The sequence below is a fragment of the Mesocricetus auratus genome, unplaced genomic scaffold (genome assembly GCF_017639785.1).
Source record: "Mesocricetus auratus isolate SY011 unplaced genomic scaffold, BCM_Maur_2.0 Super-Scaffold_100006, whole genome shotgun sequence".
Classification (NCBI taxonomy): domain Eukaryota; kingdom Metazoa; phylum Chordata; class Mammalia; order Rodentia; family Cricetidae; genus Mesocricetus; species Mesocricetus auratus.
In genome coordinates this window covers 33,105,660-33,133,620 of record NW_024429190.1, presented here as the reverse complement: position 1 = coordinate 33,133,620, position 27,961 = coordinate 33,105,660, and the positions used below count along the sequence as shown (strand labels likewise).

At 44.7% G+C, this 27,961-nt stretch overlaps 1 long non-coding RNA gene across 2 annotated transcripts in view; it reads left to right on the top strand.

Annotated features, from left to right (window-relative positions):
- LOC121140823 overlaps positions 1-19,812 on the top strand; it is a 53,860-nt gene extending 34,048 nt beyond the window's left edge. The window contains exons 3-4 of one of the 2 annotated variants that reach the window (XR_005877752.1): positions 16,251-17,294; positions 17,953-19,812. This is a non-coding gene — a long non-coding RNA (uncharacterized LOC121140823). Of the gene's footprint in view, positions 1-16,250; positions 17,357-17,952 lie in introns of both variants that reach the window. The other variant, XR_005877751.1, reaches the window with a different exon arrangement.
- Positions 19,813-27,961: the final 8,149 nt, after the last annotated feature.

Genomic DNA, 27,961 nt, shown 5'->3' with positions numbered 1-27,961 from the left:
CACATATGGACCAAACACAAGGCATCAGAGAATAATTTTTTTTGAGGCAGGGTTTCTCTTTGTAGCCCTGGCTATCCTGGGTAGCATAAACTACACAGAGTTCGATGCACAGTGACACATATGCCCAATATCCAGAGATTGCATTTTCTTTTTTGTTTTGGTTTTTTGAGACGGGTTTTCTCTGTGTAGCTTTGGAGCCTCTTCTGAAACTCACTATGTAGCCCAGGCTGGCCTTGAACTCACAGAGATCCACCTGCCTCTGCCTCCTAAGTGCTGGGATTAAAGGTGTGTGCTACCAACCCTCAGCCCCAAGAAAAAGTTTCAGACTTTGGCATAGGATTTATTTTGTAGCGGCCACTCCTGAATCCTTTTGGATTTTCACTTTCCCTAGGATTTTAGTAAACCTCTGCATTCACTTCTTAAAATAATGGAATCTTCCTTTCTTCCTCCCTCCCTCCCACTCTTTTATCTTTCCTTTCTTCTTCCCTCTCCTTGATCTTAAGGCTGTACTTGTTAGATCTTGTGAGACCACAGACATCATATCCAACTTTATTTTTATTTTTTTGGCCAGTCCCCTTTGGTTCTAACTTAGGTCCAACTTCCTTTTTAATCTTTTTGTTTTCTTGGTTTATGACACTGGGGAATTGAACCCAGAACCCTCTTTGCTTGAGCCATATGCCTAGCTTCTTGAGATGAGTTAAAAACATGAGACAACTGTTCGAATCAACCCAGAAAGAGAATTCCTAGTTGGCGTAGGAATGTGATCCAAGAAGGCCACTTGGGAACTCACTGTTTATGCCTAGCTTTCTGGTGGTGTTCACATCACATAGGCTCAAGTATAGTTTAGATGATGTTTGCAGCCAGGGCAACAGATACGTCTTGAAATACTGGCAGTAGGCACTGCCACAGTAAGACATGTTCTGTGTTAGGGAGGAAAGACAGTCTCCCTTCTCTGAGGAATGGCCACCTAGGTGGGCACATAGGTTCTTACCATAGAATCCAGTATACTCAATGCCAAGGTCACATTGATAGGTGAGAGAAATGCTTTAAAGTGTGACAATGAAAGACATGAAGCAAGGGATATGTAGTAAAATACAATGGTTTTACCCAGCTTTCCCATGTTATATGATCTAGTGACACTGCCACTACTAATGGGCTGGGCAGTGTTAGGCATACAATTTCATCTTTATAAACCCAGTTTCCTCAGCCATCAACAGAGACAAAACAGTACCTACTTTATAGGAAAGCTTTTGAATTAAAGAAATAAACTGTCTGGGAAAAGACTGCCACACTGTAGGTGCTCAGCAGACATTAGCACTGCTACTGTACCAGATTCCATCAGTATTTTCTTATGTATCTAAACGTGTGTGTGTGTGTGTGTGTGTGTGTGGAGTCTTTTGGGGACTGTGGGAAAGACTCTCAGAGGCCTCCAACATGAGACTGTGAAGAGTACTAGATTCATGAGATTGATACACCACATTGTCCAGCAGGAAGTCTTCGGTCAAAGAGGTAGACATCTGATAGGTTGATGTCTGTCTAAGAAGTTAGAGAAAGATCACAGAGGAAGGAAGGTTGTAAAGTAAATAGGGAGAATGCTTCAGGGCAAAGATTTTCTGTCTACCAAATGCTTTGGCTGTCTACCAGGTCAACCAGATGTATCATTGAACCAAAGAAGGAGTGGCCAAAATCAGTCTGATTGGAGAGGGAGCAACTGATGCCCCTGGCAAAGGAAGCAAACCATGCATGGGCAGAGGGAGCCTGCCATGTTTTTGAGCAATGAGCAGCTAGATAGGACCTGAGCATGGGAGAAAATGGGCAGAAACAGGTAAGGCTGGGAAGGTGGTGAGGAGCAATTAAGAGCAACAGGGCATCGGGGAAGGGATCTGAAGATAGGAGCCGCATGGTCAGGGTTGTGGGTTTTGGTTTTGTTTTGTTTTTAATTCAACAACAGCCATTGATATTGGGTTAAGGGTGGAAAAGGAGCCTACAGGAGACACGGGTAATCACACTGTGGTTTATTCGACGAACAATGATCGCGATTCCAATGTTGTACAGAGAGAGCTACATGACAGAATTGGGCTTCAGTGGAACAGGTTCACAAAGGGAAAGTTTTGAAAACTCTTGAATATTTAAAAAAATAATTGACCCTGAGACAAAGCAGAGGGAAATTCCATAAAACGACCAAAGTTGACTTCGTGAAAGCGAAACTGAGATGGCCATGGATAACTGACTTATTTGAAAACTCAGATGAAGGGCATTGCTGTTCTGAATACAGAACCAAGAACCTTTGCTGCCTTGCTGCCCCTCAGAGGGTTGCCTGGCTGGGAGGGCAGCTTCAGTTGGCTTCTATGAAATGTCTTGGGAAGGCTCATCTTTTCTCTGATGGATGCCTTTTATTAGAACTTGGCTATTTGGATTCATTTCCTATTGCTACTATTAAGGGAGTAGCTCAAGTCAACAACAGCAACAACAAACTATTTTACAGTTTTGGAGGTCAGAAGTCCTGCCTGGGTGTTATAGAACTAGAATTAGCTTGCCTGCAGGGCTTTGTTGCTTTCCGAATGCTCTAGGGGAAAGTCTGTTGCTTAGCCTTTTCCATTTCCAGTGGTCTCCTGCATTCCTTGGCTCATGGTCGCTGCCTCCATCTTCAAAGCCAGCAACTGCCTCACTCTGAGGTCTGCTTCCATCATTACATCCCCGGACTCTGCTTTTCCTGCCTCCCCTTTTCACTTGTGAAGACTCTTGTGAGTTACTGTGCTGACACAGATAATCAGGACCAGTGTCACACCCACCTCTGCCAATTCCTTTCGTCACACATTGATGGGTTCTGGGGTTTAGGGTGTGGGCATCTGAGTGGGGAGGCATTTATTCTGCCTACCACAGTGCTTGTGCATATTACAGAATAGAAGCCAGAAAGGCGATGTTTGCGGTGGTTAAACTCAAGCTTTGTGGCCAAGTACATTGGATTTTCAGGCTGCTTCCCCTAAGTGCCAACCCTGTGGCTCCTAAGTGTCTGTTTCCTCATCTGGTGATGGGACAGTAATCAGATTCACCTCATAAAGTCATGGTGAGGACAAATTAATTGCATATATAACACACACACACACATACACACACACACACTTGTATACATATGTGTGTACATGTGATGTCAATAACTTTGAACAGTAACTAGCCCATGCTAAGGTTCATCAAATATTGCATTATTATCTGATAGATGGGTTTTATACAGTCTTTTTTCTATTGTTGAATTTGATGATCAGTGGCAATGTCTGGAGTGTGTTGAAGAAATTCATATGTTTAAGAAGACATGAGGGTCATTACAAAAGAGCCCACTATATGGCTCTTTATAAATCTGGGTAAATATACATTCTGGGAATGGTGGTATGAGAAAAACAGTTCACATAGCGGGTGTCCTTAGAAAGTTTGGTTCACAAAGTTAGCCCAATGCCATTAAAAGAACAGATAATAATTAGCTTTGTGTTTCTAGAATGAAGTATCAGTTTAGATAAAAAAAAAAAGAAGTTAGAATGTCCTGCCCAACCACATGGAAAATCTGTATTTACAGCCAGAAGAAAAGATGTAATGTGCTAAAATGGAGTGAGATTCAGAGACTTTGAACACGATCTGTTCTCTTGGCTACTTGTGATTGTCTGAGACTTAGATACTTCCTATAAATGTTTGTCTCACTCTATGTAGGCATCAAGTTAACTTACAGTTTGCCACCTTTAGGCCAAATTTAGAGATGAGCATTAGCTTTGTGCCTACCTGACAGCTCACTCCCGCAGTGAACAGCTGGGAACCTGACTCTCAGTATTCCTAGCAAATGGTTAGCTGGCAGAAGAGGTTCATGGAATATAGACAACATGATTTATGCTGAGTATTTGCTTTGAATTTGGGCTGGTGGCAGGAGGTGGTGCCTGAATGACTGAACACCAGTTAAACCCCCGAACTCTGTCTTTGAGTTTTCCCAGGAGACAACACTAAAGGGAAGACTATATGGGTTCTAATTGGAAAGGGACCTTGGTTTGTGGATCCATGTTTTGTGAGAATTTCTCCCAACAATGTTTCCCTTGGTGATGTTTTATAATCTGTCACCATAACAAATGACAGGCATGAGCCAAAGTCTGTGCTCAGTCCCATGAGCTATTCTGGTGCATTGACAAACCAGGTATGGTCTGGGGATCCCACCAATATGGGCGGTCACCTGGGCTTGGGGATGTTTAATAGGCTGAAAAGGAACACAAGGTCATCCTTGGTGGAGATGGGCTGTTCTCTAGTCAAGTATGGCCATATATAAACAGAATCACCAAGTAGTATACCTGACATGAGCCATTTCATTCATTTCCTGGGTGGTTGCTACTTCTTAAAAGACTGATGTGCAAAACCTCAAACACCCTCAACTACTGCTCATTGCCACAGGCACTTTTTGGTGTTCTACCTTAGATGTAGTCTGTGACTGTTTTTATGTCAAAGAGATAAGTCAAAGGAGCAAAAAACCCAGGTTCCTCTATTGAAGAGAGTTGTACATGGACTGGTCAATAGTTTTCCCCTCCTGAAAACTGATCCTGAAGTGTTGGGTAAGGACAGTTTTCTGAGGCCTGTTCCTAGACCCAAAGGAGAGTCCTGTCTGCTCATGCAGGTTGACAAGTTTCCCTCTTCTCGTCTTATTCATAAGAAGGAGGCAGGTGCTTGAGTCCACTCCTCACTTCATCATGGTGCATTGCTCTGTGACAGTCTCCTGGCTACCAAAGCCAGGTGCCATTGGAGTTATCCATCCAGAGAATCCTCATGCAAGTAATAAAGTCTCATAAGCATGTCTAGTACTTGCGTTGCCCTGTTTTGAATTTCCCTAGGGGCCAGCTGTAGCCAGGTATTTTGGTCTGTGAAGGCAATGTTCTATGTGAACACAAATTGTACAGTGGAGGTGGCAGATGCCGCCACATATTTGACACTGGTATTACTGCCAAGGATTTGCTCTTCTTGAGGGAGATTTGTGAGACAGAAGAACTAAGCCTAGCCGGCAGCGATTGCTAGAAGCAGCTATTTCTAGGCATAGCAGAGAAACTACTCAGGTTTTTGGAGGGTGGGGGATGACTGGTCGTCAGCACTGTGGTATGAATATTTCCCCTTCTCTGGATGTATTGAAAGCCTGTTTCCAATGCAGCAGTGTTGGGATAGAGCTAAGGGGGTGGGTGGTGCTTGGGGCTCCATTCTCATGAATGGATTCGTATCAACTATAGAAGAGCTCTTGGCTGCAGTATAAGTTCCTGCCCTGGTCACCCTGCTCACACATGCTCCTCTGTTTAGGTAATGGAGCTAGAAGACCCTCGCCAGGAGCTGCCATCTTAGGGCCACACTTCTCAGCGTGGACAATAAGAGACACATTTCTTTTCTATGGTGGTTAACTAGTCTCTGGTAGTGTTGTTACACCACAAAAAGTGCTAGGACACTAACCCCCCACCATTGAATTTGATTAGTAATGGCACCTCTCCCAACTTGTGTGTGTGTGTGTGTGTGTGTGTGTGTGTGTGTGTGTATGTGTGTGTGTAGGGAATTTGTATGCTTAAGAAAAGCCTAATTCCTTATCACTGGGGCTTGTCCTTTGTCTAGAAGTCCTAATGACACAGTTGACAACAGTGAATGGAGCTAAGTCTTGCTAAAAATAGCCAATCTATTTCCTAGGATCAGCAACATGCTCAGGATGCAGTGACAAAACCCACGAATGGAAAGAGCTTAAAAGTCTTTCATGATCTGTATGTGTGCCTGTGAGAGCAGGAGTGCGGAGGTCAGAGGAAAACCTCCAACGTCAGTCATACCTTCTATCTCATTCGAGACAAAGTCTCTTGTTCCATGCTGCATGTGCCAGGCTACCTGGCTTGTGAGCTTCTGTTTTGGCCTCCCCCTCACCTTGCCATAGGCACTCTAGGGACAAACATGCTACCCTGTCCTGCTTTATGGGCTTTCTGAAGATCCAAACTCGGGCCCTTGCACCTATACAGCAAGAGATCTGCCCACTGAGCCATGTCCCAATCCCCCACTTGCAGCTGGCACACAACAAATTTTGTTATCTTCCATAGTATGTGCTATTGGCTAAGCTTGATAATATGAAATTACATATTCTGTACTTCTTGTGTTGATACATGCTGCCCCAATTAGTTTCAGCATGATGCATATATGTTTTGTTCTTGTATTAAATAACTTCATTAAGTAAAAAATATTTGAAGATGGGGCAAATGAAAGTTACACCATCCGAGTTATATATGGACACTCACAGTTTGGGGACAGAATATTTTGCTGTCTACCACATTTGTGGCTTCTAAGTAGCAAGATTTTTGTAATACAATGTGTCATCCTCTTGCAAATTAAATAACAGGAAACGATGCTTCAGTCTGGTTTTATATTTACAGACTCAGTTCCATTAGCCCTCCATCAGTGTGAACTTGATGTTCATTTCTTGTGATGCATGTTCAAGCTTCTTTCTCAGTGACTTCTATAATGTTCTTCAAAATGAATATTAAAACAAACTGAGAAATGAAGTCACACTTTCAATGACAAAAAGCTGTATATAATTTGGCTAATTGGCCTGAAAATTAATTAATGTGGTTGAACAGTTATCAGTTGAATGAGCCAGACCTGTTATTCCTAGATGCAACAAGAACCAAAAGAAAAAATGATTCCCTCGAAAAAATCAATAGAGCTCACTGATAAAAGACAAACAGAAATAAAACATTTGCTTTGTTCAACTGGTTTTGAGACAGAGTTAACAAGGTGTCCTTGAGTGGAAGGATCATGTCCTTAGCAACCTTTTCATAGGCTTCTCTGAAAGATGACTGAATAGTAAATTATTGGATGGTTCCAACATTTACTTTAAGCAAACTTGGAGAATGACCTAATCGAACTGATTAACCCTTGAGAACTGTTTGTGTTTGGGGTACCTAGTGCAGAGGGAATTCCAGAAGACCTATTCCTGTCTCACTAACCTCTTCTATGACAGACAGTTCTCTGCGATTCCCTTCGGAAAACAGGAGTTTGCTGCCCTGTCTGGCAGCAGCAGTCCTTTGTGGACACATGAGCTAGTTCAAGGGTGCCTCTCCATCTGTTTCTGAGGTGCACTGATAATTACTTTTGCTACAATTTCAAGTCATGTACCCCTTACTGACACTTTGTTTATCGGTCATGGGCTGCATATGCAGCAGCAGTCTCTTGAGCTTACAAACAGATCTGAAAAATTTCCACCACTCAATGATCTATCTTCCTGTGCCTGGTCCATTCTTAGAAATGTTTAGATGCACAAGCATTAACCATGCGCCATAATATGCAGAATGGTGACATGCTGTAAGAGTTGGAATCCTAAGGACAAGAGGTGAGGGTATATAGCCAAGGGTATATAGTGGGCTAGACTATTTATGTTTGTGTGAGGATACTCTGATGTTTTTGTGTCAGTATTGCTCAACAATGTGTTTCTCAAAATGTATCTCATCATTGGAGAATGCATGGCTGGCTGTGTTTCAAAACTTAAAATATAGCTATGCTGGTTTTTGTCAATTGTGTACAACTAAGAATTTTGCAATACTTAAATCTAAAATATATCTTTAAAAACTTGTGTGTTTGTGTGTGTGTACACATATAGGCATGCCCATGTCACGGCACACATGTGGAGGTCAAAAGACAACTTGTGGGAGTTGGCTTTCTCCTTTTACCACATGGGCATCAACGACCAAACTCAGACCATAACTCTTGACCTTTTCCTGATGAGCTTGCTGCCCCATAAGTGCTTATTATGAACAATTAGAAGACCATAGACTCTTATATGCATCTCAGAGTGAGATAGGATGATTAGAAAAATGCTTAAACATAAAAATACATATGTTGGGATAAAATTTTGAGGAAGAATGAAAATAAGCAAAAGGATGGATAAAAGATACAAAAACAGTGACATTCTGACTCAAAAGTAAAGCTTGTATGTGTGGTGGTTTTTTGCTTTTTGTTTTTTTTCCAGGTGGTTCATTGTGGGCAGTGAATTACTAGGGTGTTGCCTGCCTAATAAGTCCATCAGCTTCATCTAAAAGATACATGTACCCGCTTCCCATCCTGCTATCAAATCATTTCAAATCTTTGGGGCCATTTAATTTAAACAGAAAAAATAAAGTCCAGTCTAAGCAAATTAAGAACAAGGAGACCAAGGCACCGAAAGCTTTGGTTTCCTCATCTGGAAGCTTCCTGAATCACACAGTTAATGCGCGCTAGAACTGGGACTCCTTTTGTACTGATGTGTTTTTAACAGGGAAGCAGAATGAAATGGCTCTGTTCTCCACACTGAGCGGAGGCTCATCTGATTTCCTCTGTCCCAACATGCCCTCGGAACTCACGTTCCTGTTTCTATACCCAGCCTCTGTCCAGCCCAGAAGCAGATTGCATTTACTTGTGGGGATGCTAAGAACTCAGGACTGAGATGGAGAGGGAATTGAATTCAGTGACCTGCTTGACACAGGCTGCCATGGCCTCTGAGTCATTGTATAACAGCTTATTCAGAAGGCGAGATGGAGGAGCTGAGGGAGACCGGGTAATTGCTATTGCAGGTCCCTGCTAAAAAGCTGTAAACCAGAAAGCACCAAACCATCCCAAGAAATGATTTTTCCTGGCCTCCTGCATCAGACCTCATAATTCTAATTTCAGATGTTGGCCTGGGCAAAAAAATGCCCTTGCGATTTGCTTTACAGCAACAAGGAAAACAAAATGGTCCTGGGCAGCACAGTGGAAGACGGGAGCTGTTTCCCTGCCATCGCCTGCCACTGCCTCCCAAATGACTTCACTGAAGACTCTGGCACAGGCAGAGGCTGTCAAAGGAGGCAGCAGGAACACGGAGGGTGAAAGGTACCCTCAGCATCTACTTTACAGGAGGAAACCACTTGCAAGATGTATCCCCTTCTTAAAACACTCACACATACACCCCCAGAACAACAGAGACAAGCTCTGCCGTTACAGCTTGCGTGCTGCTATCTTCCCTCTTGGCAGGCTGTCACCACCTTTAGGTGACCATGGGCAATTCCAACACACTCACTGTTGTATAGGGCACTTCAGAGTGGTAGCAGCCCCCACAGTCTGGCCCTTGGCTCTGTACGCCAGCCTCCTATTTGTGGAGCACTCCCTGACCAGCAGGAAAGACTACCACCAGACAAGGATTCTTCCCAAATCACGCTTTATTGGAGCCTCTTGGTTGAAGGGAGAGCAGGAAGCAAGGGACCCAGAACAAAGACTGCAGCTGCTTATATAGGAGCTGAGGCAGCGTGCAACTGTCCTATTGGTCGAGCACCCCTGGCAGCCACCTCAGGCTCCCTGATTGGCCCAGCAAGCTGAAGACACTGAGCATGCTCGAGCTGGTGACTCTGGTTATGACCCTATATGGAGTTGTTTACTCCAGCCCTGCAGGGGCCCAGTGCCATCTTGGAATGGCGGCCACAACTCATGGCTCCCTGCACCTATTAGACTGATAAAGATGCTCTCATTTGACCAAAGCCTTACTCTGCCTCTTTTTAGTCTTCTGCTTGCTGAGCCATGACCCTGGTCTTTCCTCACCATCTGTGTAGAATCCTGATAGATCAGTTTATCAAAACTCATGGCCTCTGGAGTCTGACCACCCTCATAGATTATTCTCCAACTCACTTACAACTGCAGTCCCATTAAACAGGTCAAAGACATACATTCCTTGACACTTCTGAAGCCCCAACCTACTTCCCACTCTCTTTGGTTGTAAATCTCTACTTCACTATAGCTGGGGTCACATTCAGTCTCTTGTTCACACGTGTGGACCCAGCACAGGGGTCTCCATTTCTATGGCTGTGACTCCTCTTGAGCAAAGTCTGCCGCATCCTCTACAGTGCTTGGATAAATCATGGTGGGCTGTGAGTCTTGGTGGGAGGACACAGGAGGTAGCCAGGTTTCTTCCACCATGGACCAGACTTAAACCCACTCTAAAGTCTCCCAGGCAGGGTCTCATGTGCTCTACACCTCCCGGAGTATTAGTAATTAGTTAATGGGTATTAGGGGAAGGAAAGATATTTTCTTCAGGTGTGTAGCCAGTCCTACAATAACCACTAACTCAGGACTCTGTAAGCAACTCTAATGAAACCTGGTAGGTTACAAAAACAAACAAACAAATGAAAGTATATGGACTGGTTGGAAGAATCTTATTGGGAAAGGAATAGGATAGGGTGATAGGGCTGAGTATGGTGTGTGTGTGTGTGTGTGTGTGTGTGTGTGTGTGTGTGTGTGTGTGTGAAGACATCAGGAAACCCACTATTATGTATATTTAAAATACGCTAATACAAAGCTTTTCCAAACTTCGCTTTTTTCCCATGAAGACCAAGTTGTTACCATCCAGCTGTCTCATTTGTTGGGGTGATCAAAGATAGAGTTGGGGTACAGCTCAGAGCTGAGAACACTTGCCTTAGACTGTGCCAGGGGTCAGTCCCCAGCCCCGCAAAGCCAATCAAACAAGACTGGAGAGTAAAACTTTGATTTTAAAGAGTTAGGTCAGGTCCAGCAGCGTCGCTGGGGAGATGTAGCGGCATGAGATGGGGACAGCTGCCACAGGAGCCTGAGGGCTCACTCTTCCCTCTCCCCTGGCCTGTACAAAGTAACGGAACTAGAAAAGGAGGGTTATTGAGGGAAGTAGGGAGGGTATTCATTATTATCCAAAGACAGAAGTAGCAGCTTCAACATGAGGCAGAACATATGAGAGTTATCAACTGTGTTCCTCTTTAGCTTCGCTTTAAAAGACATCGATCAGGTGGACTACAGATATAACTAAATGGTAAAACTCTTTCCCAGCATGCACGAGGTCCCAGGTTAAACCCTCAGCACAAAACAAACAACAATCAAGCCCCAAACCTCAAGCTACACATCAGAAATCGCAATTAATTTTTTTAAATTACATTTTTCCTGCCTTTCTGGATATGAACTTATGCAGATGCCAAACTCAAAGAACCTTGGTGATACAGAGCTTCTGGAAAGGCCCGGGCAGATCTTTGCTAGCACTGAAACGACAGTTTTCCTTCATCAGACAGTGTTTTAGAGTTTTGGGGCAGAGGTGCTTGCTGGCTGGGGTAGGCTGTTGAGGAACTGAAGAAAATGGGGGAGAAGATGTCATGTGATGGTTCCTACAAACAAAAAACACCTACCGGGGCCTGTGCTAACAGCAGCACCGAGTCAGCCATGCCTTGCCTGTTTCCACATCAGGCTTGTTTAAACAAACAAGCCCTGGGAAACTCACTCATTCCTATCCCGAAGCGTCCCACATTATAGACACTCAGTAGGTGTTTGTGAGAAAGTACAAGGAGGCACACTTTTCTGGTGGTTGCTTGAGTGTAAGAGCCCCGCAATGTTTTCAAATGAGTGTTCTACATTGCAGATGCACGCGTTAATCTGAGCCTATGTGTCAGTTAGTTCAAAGCTACCCAAGGAGAATTTGCTCAGGGATTTTCTTTTTTTAAATCTGGCTTAAACAAGTAGGTTTGAAATGATTCTGAGTCCCAGTGGCGCAGAGCTCTCTAGGCCTCTCTCCACACCATCCTCGAATGTTGTTTCCATAAAGCCCGTTTATTCATTTAGCATGCGTCTGAGGCCTGGCTCCGTGCAGAGCAGTGTGGCCTAGTTGGCAAAGGGCTGCTCTCTCTGATTGCGGACAAAGGCCCCTGCAGACTGCACAGTACCTCCCCATGTATTCCTTCACTCGGGCTGCACACTGAGCCAAGGTGTGCTTTCAGGGGTGTTCTTGGGGGAGAGAAGGAAATGATGTGGTTATTGTTTTTAAAGAAACAAGATGCTCAGTAGGGTTAAGATATCACATCTAATCACAGTTGCAGGTAGCATTTGAGACAGGGCTTTGTGCAGCTCAGGCTGGGCTTGTACTTGTTATGTAGGTAAGGGTGGGCTACAGGCATGCACCACCAGGCCTGGTTTATGTGGTGCTTAGGGTTGAACCCAGGGCGCTGTGCCTGCTAGGCAAGCATTCTATCAACTGAGCTGCAAACCCGTTCATCCCAGTCCTTCGTGTTTTGAATAAGAAATGTAACCCATGACCTTGGGACTATGTGTCTAGCACTGTCACTCAGCTTGCCAGATCTTTTACTGACTGTTACTGCCACTTTCTTGGATGTATTTCCTTCCTGTCTCCAGGGTCTTTCTGTGAGTTACTGGGTCTTCAAGGCTCAACCCAGACACCACTGTGTTAACTACTACTCACTTTGCCTCTCAACAGAGTTGCCCACAGCCTTGGAAGGCAGATGTCCTGGTTTCTAATTCTGGCTCTTCTCCTTGTGAGATGTGTGACCTTGGACAAGTCACTTAGCCTCTGTTGCCCTCATTTGTCCCTGAAGCTATGGAATATTAATAGTCTCATCACACTGAAGTTGGAAAGAAAAATACAGTGGTGCCTGAAAAGCCACAGTAAGTGTCCTCTCTGGCACTGCAGGTGACCAATGAACACTATTTCCTTGTTTTAATCTCATTCTTCTTTAGAAATCCTTTTTTTTTTATGTTTTCTGATATTTTAGAAACGATCTTATTTTACATATCAATGCCCCCATTCCCTCGCCCTCCCATCCTCCCATGTGCCCCACCTACCCCCCAACCCACTCCCCAAGGATAGTGAGGCGCTCCACAGGGACCATCACATCATTTGGGAAAAATTCTTGTTTCCATGCAACTGTCTCTCTCTCTCTCTCTCTCTCTCTCTCTCTCTCTCTCTCTCTCTCTGTGTGTGTGTGTGTGTGTGTGTGTGTATGGCTGGGGGAGGTAGTGATAGGTCTTCACTCTGTAGTCCTTCAAGGATGGACTTCTCCAAATGTGGGCATTACAGGCATGAGCCACTACACCTAGCTCTTACTTTATTTTTTATAAAAGCTTCACAATATTTTATCCATACTAATCTAATGACACCACAGTGGTTTTAATATAAAAACTTAAAATTTTCTGGCTGTTAAAATAATGTATACTCACTGTAAAAATTTCATAAAAACAGAATAAAACAAAGGGGAGAAAAATAGCAACTATAATTCCGCCAGCTGACATAGTCACTGTTAGCATTTGTGAGCTTCTTTCCACTTTTTATATGTATAAACACACATGATTTTTAAGCACAAGTAATCATATTAAACATAGCCACTGGTGTGTAGTGCTTTCCATGCTAGAAGCTATCTATTCAAACTGACAATCCTAGACCCCAGAAGAGGTTCACAACAGGAGCTTGCTCTGATTCAGTCTGTAGTTTTTATACAAATCTAGACACTATTTTAAGAATCATTGCACTCCTAGTTTGGAAGATTCTCTGATTCCCTGGCTACAATTGTCCTGTGTTCCAGGAAGCTAGCTTCTGCCAAATACTGACTTGTGGTCTACTTATCGACACAAGGGCATGCTTGCTCTACCATACTCCAGGATGGACATGTAACATTTTCTAGTATTATGGCTATTTGTTTCTTCGCTTTTCTTTTTTTCTTGAGACAGGGTTTCTCTGTGTAACCTTACTGTCCTGGAACTTGCTCTGTAGACCTGGCTGGCCTTGACCTCAGAGATCTACCTGCCTCTGCCTCTGAAGTGTTGGAATTAAAGGTATGGGCCACCACCGTCTGGCTTAGTATAGTATCTTGTTATAGTTGTCTGTGTCAATCAACTTTCTGTTGCTGTGACAGAATGCCTATAACAATCAACTTAAACACAGGAAAGGTTTATTTGACCCATGGCTTCAGCTCATGGTCAGGTATCCTTACTGCTTTGGAGCTGTAGCAAGACAGTGAGTGCATCATGGTGAACAGCATAAATCTGCTCACTTAATGGCAACAGCCAGGAAGCAGAGAGGGAAAGGGGCACAGATCCCAACTCATCTCTCATGGGCATGCCTTCAGTGATCCACTAGGCCCCTCCAAAAAGCCTCTAGTCACCCCAGTTTTAGTAACCAGGAGGAACACTTCATATTCAAACCCAAGCCCAACGTTACCTAAATGATTTATGACTTTCCCTTCCTAAGACCTTCGGGTCATGCTGCATACATACTTGCATGAATGGATTCATGGGATAGTTCATTGTGCACGATACTCTGGCTGATCAGGGTACCTACCAGAGCACGGGGTACAGGTGGGCTCCATTCATGCCAGTGACTGTCAAGACTTTGACATCTGTCTTCCCAGAGAAGCCTTAAAAGCTTTCACTCAAAAATTAATTCACTACGGTCACCTCACTTCCCTCAAGTAAAGCCGGCACTGAAGCAAAAGATGACATTCTCAAATAACCACAGAACCTCCCAGAACCTCCAACATTGCTTTGAGGGAGTGAAAGAAGAGAAAGACTAGCACCATTGCCAGCAGGCCCACTCGCTCTTTTCTCCCTGGTGGGTGTTGGCATTCGAACTAGAAGCCAAATCTCCCTGCTGCTCCATCCAGTGCACAGCACAGCACGTGAAGCCTGACCACAAGATGGCTGGTGAGTTCTTTCATCCTGGCCCCAGCCTTGGCTTCCAGAACCCAAGCCTCCAAAATTTGGGCTTATGTAACTTATTTGTTTATTTTTAAGGCCCGCCCTGTCCAAGTCAAGAACACTTAAGACTGCCTTTTAGAGGGAATTTGGAGCCCAACATTGTCATTAACTAAATCAGCAAGCAGTGGCCTTGTAAAAATCCCAAGTAGCAACATCCTAAAGACTTGTGTCATCCTATCCCTGGTGCAGTGAGTATGATGATGCCTGAAATAGGTCCCTGGATTTCTCCTTTGTCTCTTAAACAGTAGAGCCCAGCCTGGACCTGTCAGCCTTGAGACTCTGCAACAGCAGTACCTCTGTTTGACTGGAGCATGTAGTGGGAAGGGACTTGTTCTTTTCACCCTATACACTGCTGTGGGATAGTCGAGCATTCTGTGAGCCCTGAGTTTGCCTTTGCATTCATTAAATAAAGTCAACCTAGGGTCAGGAGGCTGAGTTAGCATCTAGCTGACAGAAATAAATCATAGAGAGTCATAGGGTGTCTGTAGGATGACAGGGAGATGCACAGGAAGTAGTAGGGCGGGACTTATTGTAGGATGGGTTTTTTGTTGTTGTTTTGGCTGAGCAGAAGCACACTCCTGCAAAGAGAGAAAGTCAGCTATTTGCTGCTGAACCTCTCTGAGCTAGCAGGTTTTCACCCCAGCCTTTGATTCCCAAGTCTTATTGATAAATAGAATGACAGAGATTTAATTTAAAGCTGTATTTGGCAGCAGCGACATAGTTGGTGCCTGCAGGAACAGCTGGAGAAGCGGGTCAGCAACTGTGGAGCCACATTTGTTGGCTAAAACAGCAGCCGATTAAAGTGCAGCCTGTGCAACGACAGAAAAACAGCGATGCAACTTTCAGAAACTTCTGGAAAACATGGGTCAGAACAGATACCATTTTAGGTTAGCTTCTAGACAGGAAGGAACAGGTGCCAAAAAGTCTGACAAAGACAAAGGTGGAGTCCCTGCCAACTGTTATTTCTATCTGGGTACAATGTCAATGTGCAAGTAAGAGAATAATTAAATAAGTGACGGTCACTTTCAATGTGTTTCCCTGAAGAGTCATCAACGCCTGATGGAGTCTTTGGCATGTCTTTCCTGATGAGAGGGAAGCATTCTGATTTGTTAGGTTGGAAGAGCAGAGTACAAAGCCATACATGAAGCATAGGAGCAATTATGCTCATCACATATTCTGGGTAACACACCGAAATACACTATAGTCTCAGGAGAGCATCTATCTATGTGTGTGTGGGAATTATGGGTAGTTTTCAAAACTTTAGTTAGATTTTTCAGGATCCTCAAATCTTTCTACAATGGGGATTTATCACTCAGTCTGAAAAAAAGGGATAATTACAAGGCAACTGACCTTCTCAGTTCACATGTTCTCACCACTCTCTGTCCTGTCCTGGCTCTGTCTGAAGGGCTGGAGGGAAAGGCTGTACTCTCAGGCTGGTGGTGGTGAGGGGGGAATAAGATGTTCCTTGATGCCCAGAGCTATGGCAAATTTTCCCCAGGACCTGGAAGCTCCTGGATGTTGGTGAGCTCTCTGTACTCCACCCAGTCATCCTCCTGTATGCAAACTCAGATTTTTTCCCAGGCTGAGAAGGAAAGCAAAATAAGGAGTGCTTTGTCTTGGAAGGGGATGGGGTGGGGGAGTGGAGGTGGGGGGAGTGTCATCCATGTTCCTCTGAGTGTTTCTCACAGGACATCCCTTCCCTCCTCTTTTCCCAGGCCTCTGCTTCCCTGACACAACACTGATGGACGCATAGGATGCTATCTCTAAGGTCTGGCAAGATGGCCTGGTTCAAGCCAGGCGACAGACTGCACAGACTGAGCTTGGAAGGCTAGCCAGCCAAGAGAGCCCTGGCTGGTTTCTCCAGCTAGCCAACCTCTTCGGTATTTGTGGGTTTGTTTCCTTCCTGCATTAGATGAATGTAACACGATTCGAAGCTACTCGTGGAGCTGTTTGCCATGACCTTATCTGCCACTGCCCTTCTGCATGGGTGAAGTGCTCCCTCTGTGTGCCACAGTGTGGTGTGGAAAGTGCTTGAATCTTACTCTGAGAGTCGTTGGGGGAGCAATTTGCCAGCTCCCAAGCACAGTGAGAATCATTCACTGGTTATCAACATTGTTTAAAAACATGGTGTACAAGAACTCCCCAGACTCCTTAGAGAAGTGGTTTTCAACCTTTGGGAATTGAATGGCCCTTTCCCAGGGGTCACCTAAGACCCAAGGCCACCTAAGATTGGAATACACAGATATTTATATTGTGATTCATAACAAGTAGCAAAACTACAGTTACAAAGTAGCAATGAAAATAATTTTATCCAACTTGAAATCAGTGCTTCTTGGGAGTCTCTCATCTCTCTCTTTTCATGCAGAACCACAGTGGATCCAGACACACAGAAGTCTCCCCACGTTCCGTTTCCCCATCATTAATGCACGATTCAGAAAGACACTGTTGTGGGATTACTCTTAAATAAGGTTTTTGAATTTCTGAACTATAAAACACACATACCTAATGAAACTGGAGTGCCCTAGAAATGATTTTTTTAGTATAGCCCATGTGTTACTTAAGATATGGTTATACTACGTGTAAGTATAACTCAGGTAATATTTCGGTTATTAGAGAAGTTGCCTTTGTGGCATTCCTGTTTAACTGGGATCCTGCATTTGATCAGACAAGTCTACTCTTGAAGCTGACGTAAAAGAAGCGACGTGGTGATGCCCTGCCATATTTTCTGCACCTCTGGCTCTGAAAGACAGGCCCACAAGGTGATTGACACTTTCGCCTTCCAAGCCAGAGGGAGCGGCAGTCTCAGCCAGGATGGAGAAATGTAAGGGCTCTGTCGGGGTAGAACACTTCCGTGGGAAATAAGAGAGCAGGGTTTGGAGCTGAACCTCTGCTTACCAGTCGTCCTGAAGAACTTAGCCAAAGGTGTCTGGTGGTGCATTTAACATACGGGGTTACCCTATGTAAGCCTGCCAGTGAGGGTGAGGTGGGTTAAAGGAACCCAGATGGAACACTGACCCCAGGGAACCCCCTTCAAGGCATGACTATTTGACCAGCTCCAAAGGTCAACAGTTTTATTAGACTTGGGGACTTTCCTGAAGGTTATTTTTGAAAAAAAAAAAAAAAGAAAGAAAGAAAGAGACAGAGGTGGGTGGGGTGGGGGTAAAGGTCACCCAGAGGGGAACAGGATGGGGGTGGGAGGTGGCAGAGCCACTTACTCTTTCTGCTCGAAGGCTCCTCTCAGTGTCTCTTACAGTCTCCCTGAACTCACACCCTCTCCCTTACACTTCCTGGCTGGCAGGCTGAAGGTGGACAGGTGGCAGGCCCACCAACCAGCCTCTGTGTGAATGAAGGCTGCCCAGGCAGGCGCCCTCCAAGCCCCAGGGTATAATTTTCCCCTTCTCCACTTGTGAATTCCAGGCAAGGAGCTCAGCTGTCGTCGGCCTCAGGGAATTTTTCCGCCAGGACTGAAATTGGGGCCAAGAAAACATGGGTCTGTAGAAGGCACTGCTCCCCGTGACTCGGATGAGTTTTCCCTTTACTTTGGGCCTCAGAAGACAGCGCCTTTACCTCTTGGAGATGAAAACTTTGAATTTCATTACGCTGAGAAAATGTTAGAAGAAAGACGCCGACTTGCTAAACTTTCTGGTCTCTGCCATGTTGTCTCCATATCCGTTTCCCAGTGGACTAGCATGTGCTGAGGAGTTTTTTTCTGAGTTCATTCTCCTAAGTTTATCACACTCTTTAGCAACAGTAGCTTTAAAGTCTAGCATTCAATGCCCCCTTATAGATGAAGTTATAACACAATGTATTTGTGCAACTCAGCTGTGAAAAGTGTTCATCCGTGTGTTCAGGAAAACCACCAGTTAGAACCCATCTCTGCTGCCTGGAGTTCCTAGAGGCCAGAGCTTCCTAGCTTATTGTCCAGGTAGCAATAGCTACATCTCAATGGAGAGCCCCCCCCCCGCCCCCCACCCCGTGTCAGTGCCAAACGATGGACTTCGCACACAAGAACTCTCTGTCCTTCTAGGAGCGCTGTAAGGAATATATTCACCTTGGACCTGATACAGACAAGGGCACTGATGGCACTGATTTAGAAGTCAACGAAGATCCTAGCATTAGTCACAGAAAGTCAGATTCAAACCCCAGATTTAAACCCAATTACGACCTCTGGTCATAACCCAGAGTCCAGGCAACCAGCTCTCACTAAACCTTCTAGGGGGAAAAACCCCAGCAACCACAGGTATGGATACTCTGCTTGCCAGGAAAAAAAGGCAAAGAACCTTCTGTTGAAAAGTGAGTTCATTTAGTACTGAATGGTAAGCAGGTCTTTCCCCAGATTCCACCACAGCACAGTTCCCAACTTGTCAAGCATAGGAGTCCCAAAGTTCATTTCCAAGCGGCTTTCCAGTCCTCACCCACCCCCAGCGCTTTCCAAGCTGCCCTCCTGAGCAGCCCACACTCACCACGCTGTCTCTGGGTGACATTCACATCTCCTCCCGACACCTTTCTGATTTGGCTATTCCCACCCGCCAAAACAGTATCCCCTCAAAGAAACCCAAAGACTATGCACGTTGTGTTGAATCACAAGTGTGTGCTTGCAGCGGGTGTCTCTGATGAGATTCATTTCAGATGACAGTGGAAATGTTATGCTTCCAGCAGACCCACAAACATGCGCGCATGTGTGGAACCCATCCCTACCCTAGTAAGGGTACTAATGAGTTACCAGGAGGCATGGGCTGCAAGAGGCAGGCAGAGAAACAGGAAATTTTCTCTGTCTCTAGGGTGTGTGGTTAGATTTTTCCCTGGGACAGGGTTCATTGTTGGTTCCTTCCAAAAATCCCTCCTCCTCACCCCCTCCCATCTCCCACCTGTGAACACCACTGTCTCCAAGCTTCATGCTGAAATTCATCTATAAACCAGCACTCCCAAGTTTTCCTGGTCTAACCTTACCCTGTTCTCCAACCGAATTCCTACTTGCCCAGTACAGCTGAGTGCAGTTGACTTTTAGTGGGAAGTCCTCTGTTGGGATAGATTCTTGCTACTTGGTTAATGGTTGCTCCCAATATCACTTCATCTGCCCCCCCCCATCTCCAATGCCAGGGTGACTAATGACTCTTCAGAATAGATGGTAAAGCTGTGAGATTTAAAGACAGACCTGGATTTGAGTCCTGGCTCTACCTCTAACTTAGGAGGCCTAGGTAGTCACATGACTTCTCTGAACCTCAATTTACTGATCTGTACAATGGGAATCATTATAAAAAGAAATGGTGCTTTGAAGACTGGTAATATGCCCCGATTCCGTCAGAGTGTGAAGGACTTCGTTTATTGATTCCTTTTGTCTTTCAAGTGGACCCATGAGGTAGATATTTCTAACAATCATGAAGGAGAGTAGCAGTTCAAGAGATTTGACGTTATAATCGATTCCTTCCCTTCCTTCTGCCTCAACTGCTGTGAGGTCAGGATGTGACCTGTGGGAGTGTCTGGCTGTGTGGGTGGGAGAGGGAGAGCAAACTGCCCTGGGATTGGATTTTCCAAGCCCAGTCAGTCACCCACGGCTGAGGATGGATCCCAAGAGTCCATTCCCTGCTTTGGTTCCCGTGTCCACAGCTTCCTTCCTTCCTCTGCCTTAACTTTGTGGAATCTGCGAGTGGTCCAAGATTTTTTTTCCTGTCCCTTTCTTTGCCCTTTTCATTTTTTGTTTTTCACACAGCTAACGGCAGCTGCAGGGTAGTGGGGGTCGGCGGATGGCGGCAGCTGTTTGGATGTATGGGCTCTCTTGTCTTTGTCTTTGTGAGTCAGGAGCTGTTTGTATATATCACAAGCCACCACCTGGCAAGATGTTTAGTTCCACCCATGTTTGCATGCTTCCTGCATGGGATCATGAATGCAGAAGGGTAGGAGGAACCCTGAGATATTGATTCCAGCCCCTCGCTGCCTTGCAGTCTTTTTCTTAAAGGTTTTGTGGCTCAGCGGACAGCTTGGGGCTTGCCCCCTGTTCCTTCCCATGGACGCACTACAGAGATCCTGTAGCCAAACAGTGCACAGAAGCAGCGCAGCCAGGGAGGCCCGCGCGCGCGTGCGCGCACCTGGCAGGAGGCAGGTGGCAGGCTTACCCTCTGTGCTTCTCTGTGGGTCTTCTTGGGGGATAAACAGCCTCTCTTCTCTAGCCTCAGTTTCCTCTTTTGTCAAGCTCAGAGGGAGCAGAGCACGCGATTCACTCATTCTTTATCTGTCTTCGTGGGCCCTGGACTCTGTCTCTCTGGTGAATTACCTGGAACATCTGGCTGTTCATACTCTTCTGTGTCACCCACAGCGGGTCAGTCCCCTGGAACTGTTTGCTGTTAGCCTGTTCAAAGTGCCCTTCCTTCCTCCTTAGACTTCTCCCCACACCCTCATTGCAGAATTCTTGGTGTGTGTGGAAAAATGTGTGGTTGTTTTTACATCTCGTGAAGAGTGATAAGAATCCCACCGTAGTTCTAATCCCAGCTCTGCTGTGTACACTTGCTGTCTAGAGTGGAGTTCGAATTTTAACCAACATGGTTGATTTTCAAGGGCTTCCTAGCAACGACAGGTTTATACATGGTGTAAGAGTCATTCAAGTGAACATCAAAATACAATTAGGAAGGAGCAAGCTTCATGTTCACCGTTATATGTAAGACAATTCAGGATTTTGAGCCTAAATCACTTAAAAAATTTCACACAGTGACTAAGAGGAAGAGTCAGGACCCATGAGCAGGTCCTTCGCATTTGAGTGTCCTGCTCAAGTCACTCAATCCCATTATTATAAACCACCAACACCACTGGAAAGATAGCTACCTCTGCCGGCTGCTCCCTGTTGTGTAGTGAGGCATACACAGCATCTCACGTCTTTGGGCTCCAATGGAGAGTATTGTCACCCTCAGCTCTGGAGTGGGAAAAACCCAGGTTCAAGGAAATGAAGCACCGAGGATTTGCCTGCAGGCTAAATGTGTTGGTTGCAAAACTTAAACTCAAATCTGTTTTTTTTTTTTTTTATCTCTCTGTTTCTGTCTTTCTGGCTCTCTTTTAAAGATGGTTTTATTATGTAGCCCTGGATGGAACAAAGTGGGCCTTGAACTCGGAGACTGCCCGTCTGTGCTTCAGAGTGCTAGGATTAAAGGTGTGTGCCTCCAGGGAGCACCACTCCCAGACTCCTGTCCCTGGAAAGTCTTCAGTTCCTCTCCTAGACCTGAGTGTTCACTCACTGTCCAGACCATTAGGTGGGAGAGAGTTAATGCCAGTTCCAGCTACAGTGGGAACTCAGGCTTCTTGAAGGTTCAGTGAGAACACCTGAGACCTGGTCCTGGTCAGTGTCACCCAGAGTTAAACATTTGAGTTGTTAGTGTATGGTGCCTTCAGCATGACCATGCAGATTCCAGAATCTCCCTGGATGTTGGGGCAGGAATTGAACCAGTGTTCTGTTAGACTGAACTAACTCCCAGGGTCAACCTTTAATCCTAATGTTTAAAGTCGTTTTTTTATCCTAATGTTCAGATGTCAATTTTGGGTTTGCACAATAAAGATTAACAAAGGCTCGTTCTCCTAGACAAACAAACACAAACAAACAAATAAAGTTGTGTGCCCTCACACCTGGCCCTCGAGGGTTCTTCAGGGAGCCCCGCCTCTTGCTCAAACACACATTGTGTAAAACAAAAGCCCCAAGGGTAATTTTCAGAAAATTTTAGGGTTCTGTGCATTACTGTTTAGTGAAAATGTAGCTAACAAAGATGCATCTCTGAATCACATTAACTAAACTCTACCTCACTCAGATGCCATTAAATGTTCCCGAGGGCCATAGTGCTACGTCTTAGACTTCCTTTTTTGATTTTATCTTCCAGTGTTTAAAATACAGCTTCATTTTTTTCTGGCCTCTCTTAAACATCTCCACTTCAATGTTGAAAGACAGGCATTTGGTGTGATCAGAGTGATGCCCGGTAGAGGAGTCTGTCACCCGCTCCCTCTCATGTCCAGGCTGCAGATCCTGGGACCATTTGTGTGCAGTCATAACTCATGTCCCTAGCTCTCCCTTGCCTGCCCTGTCTGTATGTAATTCATCCCTCATTCTCAAGTGTTCTTACTCCACTCCCTCACCCCTTCTCCAGGGCTAGGGTTTGTTTCCTAGATACCCAGTATACAGTAGGTGCTCAGTAATTATATAGCACATGAATGAATGAATGGATGGATAAAATGATATAATATCACAACTAGTTTATGTTTGAAGGACAGCAGATACAAGGTCAGCTCTTCTGGGTTCCTCATTTAGCCCAGCAACTTCACGTACTTCAAGAAAGTGGCCTGTTGTAGGCAAATAGCTACCCTCCTCAGTATCATCTCCCAGAATGCATTTTGAGATGAACTTATTTAAAACAAGACATCTACAACTTCAGATACCCTGAGGGACCATAGATACCTTTGGTTCCAGAAAACTCCTGGTGTTTGTCTGGTTCGTTGAGTGAGGAAAGCATGCTGCTAAGGAGGACATGAGGTAAGGTGAAGGGATCCGCAGCTGTGCTGTGCTGTTGGCCTCAGGAGCCAGGGAGAAGCTTGCTCCCAAAACAGACAGCTCAGCTGTTATTATGGCCCGTGCCCCATCTTCAGCTGTGTCACGTGAGGTCATCAGAAAGAGGGCGAGGCGATTGAACACTCTATGCAGAGAGTTCATGGCAAAGGAAATGATTATTTCACACATCCTGAGATAGGAACATTGAAAAGGAATTTACTTGCTTATTGAGCCAAGAACAGGAGCCCATGGCAGAGTGCTTACTCTAGCTATGTGTGGAGCCCTGGGCTCCAGGAACACACATACACGTTTTGACTTGAAGCACATTAAAGGTATCCATGACAGTCACACACCTCAACAGTTGTGGGTAGAATAACCCAGTCATCTCGAAAAGAAGCTCTCAAGCTAGACTCCTCTGCAAACAGGTCTTGAGATGGTCTGGAAGATGTATGAGACACTTGGTCCCAGCAAGGGAAGTGAAAGTGTCACGGTTAAAGAGGGGGAAAGACTGAACATTCCCTGTAAGGGTAAAATGCAAACACAAGCCCTTTTCCCAGTGTGGTTGGAGGCCTAGGAAGTAAGTTCTTTGGTGGTAGAGGGTGTTTATAATCACAAACTTCCTTGCTTCTTTTCCCTCAGCAGACCCTGAAACCTGAGGCCTGTTTTTGTTTTGTTTTAATATAAAAAATGTCCTAGAAATAAATTACCAGGGGGAAAAAAGAGCCTAAAAGGTAAAAGTTCCTTCAGGCCGATTTGCTTTGCTTTGTGTAGAGTCTCCCTTGGAAATTCTAACCAGTTATTTCTGTTGACTTGACACTGCTAAGTGAATATTTGATCCTCCAAATCCTAGCTGGAGGCCTACACATCATTGGTCTAGATTTCTAGTCTTGGGGCTCCGATAGCTGAGGTACAGAGACATGAAATGATGAGCAGCAAATCCTACTAACGGATAACATGACATTCCCCATGGTCTCACAACCCCAAACTTAGTCTCTTCAACAGAGGTGCCACTGAGGCACAGCACAGCTGTTCCTTTCTTAGTTCAGACTTGGTGCCAGCATGATCAATAGTTCATCTGGGATGGTGGATGGCTGGGAGAAGTCTGCTGGCTTCAGATTTGGAGTTGAAACTGAAAGGCAGTCTCTATCCATAGGCCAGACATCCTGTCATGACCATTGGACCACACATTGTAGAGCCTAACTGTGCACAATGGCATAGATCTGTGACTTAAGAGTGATGTGATGTTGTTATTAAATCTCTTATGTGGCTCAGTTGGTGCTATAAAGTGGGGATAATAGCGCTGCCTCTTCCCTAGGACTATGGGAAAGATTTAGTAAATGAAAAGCACCTAGTCCTGGACTTGGTAGATCATGGTGCTCATTGTCACCATTGCAAATGATGATTTCTTCTTCACATGGCCAACAATGGCCATGTTACGGGTTGAAACACTAAGGGATTTCAAACACATGGCCAGCTGAAAAACAGAGATGAATGAATTAGCAGTGTCACCTCAGTCAGAACTCTCTCTGGCTCTCCATAGCTCCTTTTAAGCAACACAACACAGATCATGCACTCATTGGCCTTGGTATAGGTGACCACTTTGCCTTGGTTTTCCTGGTGCTTTGCCAGTGTTAGCATGGCAAATACTACTCCCTGTGAAACCCAGTCTAGGCAAACTGATTGGCTGGTTACCTGGGACCTCTTGGGTCATTGCTGTTTTCAGGGTACACTAATGATCAATCCTTCAAGCACCCAGTTTCCTAACCTATGTCATCATTAGGGAGTGAATGGGGCATGTATGTACAGAGGGTCAGAGAGTGTCACAAATGGTCTTCCTCAAGACTTTCTCACTAGACTGTCTCATTCTCCTGTTGAATGTATCTAGTTAAAAGAAGGTGACCAAGCTCCAGTTCATCCAGCTTACCAAAGTGGAGTGAATCATTTTGCTTTGCATTGCACAATTTTTTTTTGTTAAAAAAATGTGGTGACTTGTAGATTTTGATAGACAAGACACTGCTGCCAGATGCCTGGAAACTGTCACAATAACTGTAGTGTTTTTTTTTTCTCTTTTGGGGGCTCACCACCCAGCTCCCAAATAAAGGCATAGAGACTTGCTGACCTTAGTGTGGCTTATGTCTAGCCAGTTTTTCTAACTTAAATTATCCTGTTTCTCTTTGACTACATTTTGCCTCTGGGCTTTTTACCTTTCTTTATTCTATATATCTTTCTCTCCTTCTTACTCTGTGGCTGGTTGTGTGGCTGGGTGGCTGGCGGGCTGGCCCCTGGAGTCCTCCTTTCCTTCTCTTTTTCTCACTCCTCACTCCCTCTACAGCCTAGATCACTCCTACTTAATCTCTCCAAATGCTGGCCCCACCTATTTCTCTCTCCTGCCTAGTTATTGGTAATTCAGCTCTTTATTAGACCAATCAGGTGTTTTAGGCAGGCAAAATAACATAACTTTACAGAGTTAAACAGCATAAAAGAACGTAAGACATCTTTGCATCATTAAACAAATATTCCACAGCATAAATGAATGTAACACATCTTAAACTAACATTCCATAACAATTAACCTAAAGCTAAACATGAAGTTCTGGTCTCTTCTCTCAGTCCATTTGCAGCAATATGAGGGGTCAGACCATATTCGTATTTGCATCTTGTAATCAAACTGAGTTAGCAGAGAAATCTGGCTTGCACTGGGGTGCTGCCATTGGTTTTAAAGCACTGAAATGGCACAACGAAGGTTGCTGACAAGGCATTGCCCATGTCTTGGGATTCCTGTGTTGAACTTCCTTATACTCTATCAGGTGAATGCCGAGTGCCGGAGAGGGGCTCCTGTGCCTGAGTCCATGCCTTTGTTGGCTCAGTGCCCTTGCCTTTGTGCCTTACACTTTGTAGAATGACTGGCCTGAGTATGACATGCTTCTGCGGATAGGTGGCAGCAATAACAGGTCCATCTGCTTTCCTGGGGCCACTATGCCCTGTGGCAACAGCTAGAGTCTAGGTCAGGGTGCAGCTGCAGTAACGTCCCCAATGGTAGGCACAGTAGTATATTTGACAAACAAGTTCCCATGGTGCGATTTGGGCAAAGGCATAGGGTGTCTGGGTCTCTCAAGGATACAACCTTTTAGTAAATCCCCTTTAAGATTAAATAACTAAACCAGCTTTTGCATGTTTTATGCCACCCTAAACGTAAGCGTAAAGCAAACATTTACCTAGCTGTGAGTCATTAGCCTGGGATTGGCTCACCTGGGTCCATTGCATGCAGTCAGCTTCCAGGTTGGCTGAGATGATCTTGGTGGATCTTAGCTGGATGGCTCATGTCTAATCTGTGTTGTCAATCATCCTCCAAGAAATGAACTCAAGCTTGATCATCAAACTTATTCTCAAAGAGAAGGGTAGACAGCTCTGCCATCTCCCTGTGGATATGTATAAGAACCCAACTGCTGATCTTTTGTTTTAACACTGGGGGGGGGATGGTTGTTGATGCATGATTAACTCTCCTATCCTGGGTGATGCAATACAATAAGACGCAAGTCTTACAAGCCTCAAGAGATTTTATATATGTGTGTGTGTGTGTGTGTGTGTATATATATATATATATATATATATATATAATTTGTGGATAAACACATTTGAGAAACTGCTAGTGGTGCTTGGTGTTTGCATACCATTTATGAATCTTAGTAATAGAACACCTGAGTCTTGATTCAAGGGTTTCAGCCAAACACTTAAACATCTAACTGAAGATTGCCTTTCCCAGTCTCTCTTGTATCTGGTTGTATCTAGGAGCTGATCTGCTTTCCACACTATAACAAATACCTAAGGTGATCCAATTATGAAGAAGAAAGGTTTATTTTGGCTCACAGTTTTAGGAGTTTCAGTCTATGATCAGACACATTGCTTTTAAGCCACTGGTAGACATGTAAGAAGGCAATAACAAAGCAAGCAAATCTACGCACTTCAGGGCTTGGGATAAAAAGGATACACTGAGTCTTCAATACCCTTCCAGGGAATGTCCTCAATGACCCAGCATCTTAAAGGTTCTACCACTTCACGGCTTGGGATAAAAAGGATACACTGAGTCTTCAATACCCTTCCAGGGAATGTCCTCAATGACCCAGCATCTTAAAGGTTCTACCACTTCACGGCTTGGGATAAAAAGGATACACTGAGTCTTCAATACCCTTCCAGGGAATGTCCTCAACGACCCAGCATCTTATATGCCCCATTTCTTAAAGGTTCTACCACTTCACGGCTTGGGATAAAAAGGATACACTGAGTCTTCAATACCCTTCCAGGGAATGTCCTCAATGACCCAGCATCTTAAAGGTTCTACCACTTCCTAATAGCCTTTAACACAAGGACTTTTCAGTGACGCTGTAGGTTATAGTTCTAAACTATAGTAATCCATACAGTCAAATTCAGGCCAGGGGAATGAAGCACAGAGTAGTGTAGGCACCGGGTTGTTTAGCGTTGTCTAGCCCACCTTGCCTTGCTTGAGAAACGTAAGAGCTAGGTACCATCTTGGATGATATGAACTGACATTGTCAGCCTTGGATCACTGCTCCAGTTTGGATGCATGAAAGAGAAATGAACTCCACCCTGCACTTTACTTATGTACTTTAGGGACACTTGGTTACACTAGCCTAGGGCGTCATCTGCCTAATAGCACACTGTATCATTCCCTGAGACATTCATGGTATTCTGTAAACACACTAAAGTTTCTGAGGTATCATTCTGGAAAGGAAACAGTTCAAATTCACCCACTGATGGAATCTTCCCCACCACCCTGTGTGTGTGTGTGTGTGTGTGTGTGTGTGTGTGTGTGTGTGTGTGTGTGTGATTTTTTTTATATACACTTGGGGAAGTATTCCTCACAGATATATCTCTAATACATACTTTCTCT